At 33.3% G+C, this 7,500-nt stretch overlaps 1 protein-coding gene across 1 annotated transcript in view; it reads right to left on the minus strand.

The window, feature by feature from the left end:
* The window catches only part of LOC137622050 (uncharacterized), a 51,683-nt gene extending 45,984 nt beyond the window's left edge, over positions 1-5,699 (minus strand). Inside the window, exon 1 of the mRNA XM_068352529.1 lies at positions 5,499-5,699. The gene's annotated coding sequence lies outside the window, so the exon portion shown is untranslated. The remainder of the gene's footprint in view (positions 1-5,498) is intronic.
* Between the last annotated feature and the right edge of the window lie 1,801 nt (positions 5,700-7,500).

Below are 7,500 nucleotides of genomic sequence, written 5' to 3' on the forward strand. Positions count from 1 at the left end.
TTAATAATGCCTCAAATTTTCCCTAGAATCTAATTGGAGTAAGTTTCCGCTGGAAAATTAATAATGCCTCCAGTTTTCCTTGAAGTCTAATGGGGTCAGTTTCCTCTAGAAAATTGATAAAAACTCCAGTTTTCCCTAGAACTTAATTTGGGTTAGTTTCCATTAGAAAATGAATAATGCCTCCAGTTTTCCTTGGAGTCTATTAGGGTCAGTTTTCCCTAGAAAATTAATAATGCCTCAACTTTTCCTTAAAATCATCTAATGGGTTTAATTTCCTCCATAGAATTAATAATTCCTTCAGTTTTCCCTAGATTTTAATTGGGGTCAGTTTCCCCTAGAAAATTGTTAAAAACGATTTTTTCCCTAGATTCTATACTATAGAACATTAATTTGGATTCAAACTTCCCAAAACTAAAATTCAATCCTAAATTTCAATTAACTTGACCTTAAGAAAATCGAAAACGTAAATAAAAAAAAATATTTTTATAAGCCACCTCAGGCGTTATATAAAAGTGTACAACTAAAGGAAGGGGGGATCATTTAAGAGTTTCTTCTTTATGGAAACACACGGATAGGAATAGTATATTGTTATTATTATTATTATTATTATTATTATTATTATTATTGTTACTTTTACTGTTACTGCTACTGTTATTATTATTATTATTATTATTATTATTATTATTATTATTATTATTATTATTATTGTTGTTGTTGTTGTTGTTGTTGTTGTTATTGTTATTGATACTGTTATTGTTATTATGTTTATGATTATGATTATAATTATTAATTAATATTATTATTATCACTTGCTAAGCTACAACCCTAGTCGGAAAAGCCGAATGCTAAGCCCAAGGGCTCCAATAGGGAAAATAGCATTATATTCATTGTAGAGGCCTACGCCGACTTTGTGTTAGACCTTTTTATTAAGTTAAGAAATATCATTTCTATTAATTTCATCGCACTTGTAACAATCTGATATCTGTTTGTTACTTTATATTTAACAATTATAAACATACACATGTGACTACTACAAGGACAACAACAAATACATTGAAGGACAAAGGCCTCAGATATGTGCTTCTTCATGTTTGGGGTTTGGCTATTTTCATCACCACGATGACACTGCGGATTAGTGATGGTTGGAGACTTTAGTCTGGTTGCTCACAGCAAACCAACTTAGTATGAGTTGCCCTAACTAGTACAGCTTTACTGATCTTGGCGATACACAATCCCTTTCATCACGTTATACATATAACACATTGTGACCTCAATGATTATATTAATGCATTTCGGTTGATATATAGATATTGTTTTCGATGGATAATTATCAAGAAGATTACTAACTATACACATACATATATAATTAGACGGTATACAAAAGTATACAATTACATATGTACAGTGTATATAAGCATATGCGTATACCTATATATATATATATATATATATATATATATATATATATATATATATATATATACATACATATATATATATATATATATATATATATACATATATATATATATATATATATATATATATATTATATATATATATATATATACCCGTATATAATATTTATTACATATGTATACATATGTATATATACATATATATATACATACACACACACACACACACACATATATATATATATATATATATATATATATATATATATATATATATATATATATATATATAATTGTGACCAATTCAAGCATAAAAGATCATCTAAAATCCCATATCCAGTCTGCTTGGGATTTCATATAAATTTTACACGAGTATGATATATCAGGGACAGGCTGCTCAGTCTTCACTACTAATGAAATCAAGGCATGATCAGATGTCCCGACAGGAGAACCAACCTAACTAGTTATAATGCCAGGGGAATCGCCATTCAGAATATAGATATATGAATATAAAATAAAACATTTAATTTTAATTGTTCATTATTTCTCATATCATATATTTATTTCCTTAATTCCTTCCCTCACTGGCTATTTTTCCCTGTCGGAGCCCTTGGGCTTATAGAATCTATCTTTTCCATCTAAGGTTGTAGCTTAGCTAGTGATAATAATAATAATAATAATAATAATAATAATAATAATAATAATAATAATAATATTAACATTTTAAAATAAAATTTTAATTTAAAATTCTAAATTTAAAATGAATAATGAATAATAATAACTTGAACAAACAAATAAACAAATCTACAGTATATTGACATATAAGTGTTAGTGTGCGTGCATGCATGCGTGTGCGTACTAGATATACCCATAGCAATATGAAATGTTCCGTCTAATGTTAGTTTGAACAATGAAACAATGCTGTGAAAGAAACAACATAAATGACCTTTCACTCAAATGGTTCTTTTCTGGAAATACCTGATCTTGTATACTGAAGAAAAAAGCTAGAGAAACGAGATCATAGATTTTCATATGGAACAGATATGAGATCAACACAGTTTACAAATAGATTAATTCAAATTTTAAGATTCTTTGAGAAGAAAATTTCAATGTTAATTTTGAAATATGTTTCAAGGTTAGTTTTGAAATATATTTCAAGATTAGTTTCAAAATAAATTTTTAGCTTAATTTTGAAATATGCTTCAAGATTAGTTTTGAAATACATTTCAATATTGGTTTAAAATAAATTTTTAGCTTAATTTTGAAATCCGTTTCAAGATTAATTCTTAAATCCATTTTGAAATTAATTTTGAAATACATAAATAATTTTTCAAAAGTGCTTCCCAAAAAAATCTCAATATTAATTTTAAAATATTTTTCAAGGTTAGTTTTGAAATACATTTCAAGATTAGTTCTAAAATAAACTTTTAGCTTAATTTTGAAATACGTCTCAAGATTAATTCTTAATTCCATTTTGAAATTAATTTTGAAATACATAAAATTTTTTTTCATAAATGCTTCCCAAAATTTCATGACACATTTCATAAGCTCATCCCGTCTTCAACAAAGCTTCCGATTCCAATCTTTCAACGGGATTAACGTCTGTTCATCAAGTCCGTTTTCTCTAGTTCTACCCAGGATAAATTGAGAGGCTTACTCGCCCCATCAGGCAATCTAGTTTTTGGTATTTGTTTACAAGACCACGCTCTCCATTTACTCCCAAGTTATGCAGTCCTGCAACTCTCCTCTTCTTGTACAGTAATTAGGAGGTTCTTTAAATTCTGGGAAACCTAAAAATGTCAAGATATGTTGAGAAAGGGGGGTAAGGTTACAAAAAACTAGCTTGGTTTCCTCACTAAACGACCTGGAATTGACATCGCCAACATAGTCAACTAAGCAGAATTTTGTGATGCCAGCGTACATGAACAAAAGTTCTCGGTGCCAGCGTACATTTGATTTACTGTATATTCAAAATATGTACTAAAATAAAAATGGAGTAATTACGCAGTGTCACTATTTGTGAATTGATATTTCATGGACAATTTTAAGTAGTTACTTCATTTTTAATTTAGTATATATTTTTAATATATATCAAATGTACGCTGGCATCACGAACTTAGGTTGACTATGTTGACGATGTCATTTCCAGGTCGTTTTGTGAAGAAACCAAGCTAGTTTTTTACATAAACCCTCCCCTCTTGCTCAACATAGCTTGCCATTTTTTGCTTTCCCAGCATTTAAAAGAACCTCCTAATCACTGTACAAAAAGAGGAGAGCTGCAGGACTGCATAACTTGGGAGTAAATGGAGAGCGTGGTCTTGTAAACAAATACCGTAAACTAGATTGCCTGATGGGCAGAGTAAGCCTCACAATTTAGCCTGGGTAGAACTAGAGAAAACGGACTTGATGAACAGACGTTAATCCCGTTGAAAGATTGGAATCGGAAGCTTTGTTGAAGACGGGATGAGCTTATGAAATTTGTCATGAAATTTTAGGAAGCCTTTTTGAAAAACTATTTGTATTTCAAAGTTAATCTCAAAATGCATTAAGAAATTAATCTTGAAACGTATTTCAAAATTCATCTAAAGATGTATTTAAAAACTAATCTTGAAATGCATTTCAAAATTAATCTTGAAATGCATTTCAAAATTAATCTTTAAACTTATTTCAAAATCAACCTAAAATATATTTAAAAACTGATCTTGAAATGCATTTCATAATTAATCTTGAAACATATTTTCAGATACTTTGACAAGAAGTCAAAGTATCTGAAAATTTTAGTTTAACAATGTTTGGTAATTGATTTGGCAGTATCTAAATATTTTATTTTATTTTGAATTTGCATTGTCATAACCTTCATACTATGCTAAGACCATCATTCATCAAATGTACCCCTGAAGAAGAATCGTGTAAAAGCGTGATTCGAAACAGGTGTAGACACTAAACATTAAATAGAAAAAACGCAAATGGAGCTTAGATTGATCGGAAAGACGTTGTTCCCTTCGATTTTTAGACGACAGTAAAACATTATACATTAATTGGAAATGTAAAGTAACATATCTAAAAACTACACATACGCACACATACATACACACACTCATCATATATATATGTGTGTGTTTAAATTTCATATTAAACTTTTCTGATTTTTGAGCCAGAAGACGCCCTGAAACACTGCAAAAAAGCTTATAATTATTGTAGAAAATTTAACCAAACTATATATTCTTAAAAATGTTAGTAGTAGGATGTTCTCAACTGTATTTACTCTACTTTTATGTATACACACACAAATATATATATATATATATATATATATATATATATATATATATATATATATATATGTGTGTGTGTGTGTGTGTGTGTGTGTGTGTGTGTGAAATTAAGGTAAAAACTCCAAATTGTGAAATTTTACAGCTCAATTAATTGAATGCATTAAAAAGACACAAACAAATGAATGAATGTATTAGTTGATAAGTTAGACAAAGTAATGAATTAATGGAGAAAATCTAAGCAAATTGATTCTACTTGGGTGCTTGCTTAAAAACTCTCTCTCTCTCTCTCTCTCTCTCTCTCTCTCTCTCTCTCTCTCTCTCTCTCTCTCTCTCTCTCTCTCTCTCTCTCTCTCACACAATGCAGCTTTTGAATTTGTTATTTCTTGCCATTATTCATAACACCATTGAAGGTCTCTCTCTCTCTCTCTCTCTCTCTCTCTCCTCTCTCTCTCTCTCTCTCTCTCTCTCTCAGCATAAAAGCGGGCAATTTAACGATTTTAGAATATGAAAAAGAAAACTAGTTAAAAATTTCGTTTAAGCAAAATGTAACGATGTTAAAAAAAAAAGTTAAAAATTTTGTTTCAGCAATATCCTTTGTAAGAAAGGAAAGACTTTTCTCTATATCTCACTTGGTATTAAATTAATTAAGGAAATCTTAGGCAACATTTTAATAAAGAGAACTCTCTTTCTTTCTCTCTCCATACCAGGTTAAGTCTTAATCTCATAAAATGAACTTGAAGGACTCTATCTCTCTCACTATCCTAATTCAACTAATAACAGAAGGCTTTATTTCTCCTCAACTCACCGTGTACCTGTTCAAGTCTTGACCTCTCTCTCAGGAATATCCTACCGAAGCGAAGTGGTACTTCTCTCTCTCTCTCCGTACGTGTACGAGTCCCGGATGCAAAGACGAGAGGGCGAAGGGTGTAAGGGTTAAGCCCCACGCGCGCAGAATACCAAGACCCGCGGCAGATAGCTTGACACACACCCTTCGCACAGATCTCCGTCTGCCTTTATGGGACGGAGGTTACAAAGACGTCGGGTACGCTACTCAATTCCTCCTCCCGTTCTCCTCCTCCTCCCTATCCTCCACCTCCGGCCTATTATCCGACACCCACATCAACCAATCAGGACGCACCGCGTCACCAATGCCACCCCTCGTTGTTTTCTTTTCCGAGGCATTGATTCGAACGCACATGAAAACACCGATGCTGTATTTATCCCAGGCCAATCTGCGAATCAAACGTGTGATGAGTCGGGTGGCCCCGGATCTCATCGGCCTTGCCAACCCCCCCCCCCCCCCCTCCAAGATTTATCTAAGGCCTTCCCCCACCCTGCCTAGCCCACATGAAGCAAAGGATCATCGCTGTGAAATGATTTTTTCAAAGGGTCTTTTTCTCTTCATACTGGTAATTTCCATAGAACTTATAGCATCTCTCTCTCTCTCTCTCTCTCTCTCTCTCTCTCCTCTCTCTCTCTCTTGAAATAGCTATCAAACCTTTTAATAATGTCTGTTTCTCTCCTACTCTAAATTTACATGACACACACACTCTCTCTCTCTCTCTCTCTCTCTCTCTCTCCTCTCTCTCTCTCTCTCTCTCTCTCGAAATAGCTATCAAACCTTTTAGTAATGTCTGTTTCTCTCCTATAAATTTACATGACACACACACTCTCTCTCTCTCTCTCTCTCTCTCTCTCTCTCTCTCTCTCGAAATAGCTATCAAACCTTTTAGTAATGTCTGTTTCTCTCCTATAAATTTACATGACACACACTCTCCTCTCTCTCTCTCTCTCTCTCTCTCTCTCTCTCTCTCTCTCTCTCTCTCTCGAAATAGCTATCAAACCTTTTAGTAATGTCTGTTTCTCTCCTATAAATTTACATGACACACACACTCTCTCTCTCTCTCTCTCTCTCTCTCTCTCTCTCTCTCTCTCTCTCTCGAAATAGCTATCAAACCTTTTAGTAATGTCTGTTTCTCTCCTATAAATTTACATGACACCACACACTCTCTCTCTCTCTCTCTCTCTCTCTCTCTCTCTCCTCTCTCTCTCTCCTCTCTCTCTCTCTCTCTCTCTCGAAATAGCTATCAAACCTTTTAGTAATGTCTGTTCTCTCCTATAAATTTACATGACACACACTCTCTCTCTCTCTCTCTCCTCTCTCTCTCTCTCTCTCTCTCTCTCTCTCTCTCTCTCTCTCGAAATAGCTATCAAACCTTTTAGTAATGTCTGTTTCTCTCCTATAAATTTACATGACACACACACTCTCTCTCTCTCTCTCTCCTCTCTCTCTCTCTCTCTCTCTCTCTCTCTCTCTCGAAATAGCTATCAAACCTTTTAGTAATGTCTGTTTCTCTCCTATAAATTTACATGACACACACTCTCTCTCTCTCTCTCTCTCTCTCTCTCTCTCTCTCTCTCTCTCTCTCTCTCTCTCGAAATAGCTATCAAACCTTTTAGTAATGTCTGTTTCTCTCCTATAAATTTACATGACACACACACCTCTCTCTCTCTCTCTCTCTCTCTCTCTCTCTCTCTCTCTCTCTCTCTCTCTCTCTCTCTCGAAATAGCTATCAAACCTTTTAGTAATGTCTGTTTCTCTCCTATAAATTTACATGACACACACACTCTCTCTCTCTCTCTCTCTCTCTCTCTCTCTCTCTCTCTCTCTCTCCTCTCTCTCTCTCTCTCTCTCTCGAAATAGCTATCAAACCTTTTAGTAATGTCTGTTTCTCTCCTATAAATTTACATGACACACACACTCTCTCTCTCTCTCTCTCTCTCTCTCTCTCTCTCTCTCTCTCTCT

This window comes from Palaemon carinicauda, chromosome 28 (assembly GCF_036898095.1).
Source record: "Palaemon carinicauda isolate YSFRI2023 chromosome 28, ASM3689809v2, whole genome shotgun sequence".
In the NCBI taxonomy this organism is placed as follows: Eukaryota; Metazoa; Arthropoda; class Malacostraca; order Decapoda; family Palaemonidae; genus Palaemon; species Palaemon carinicauda.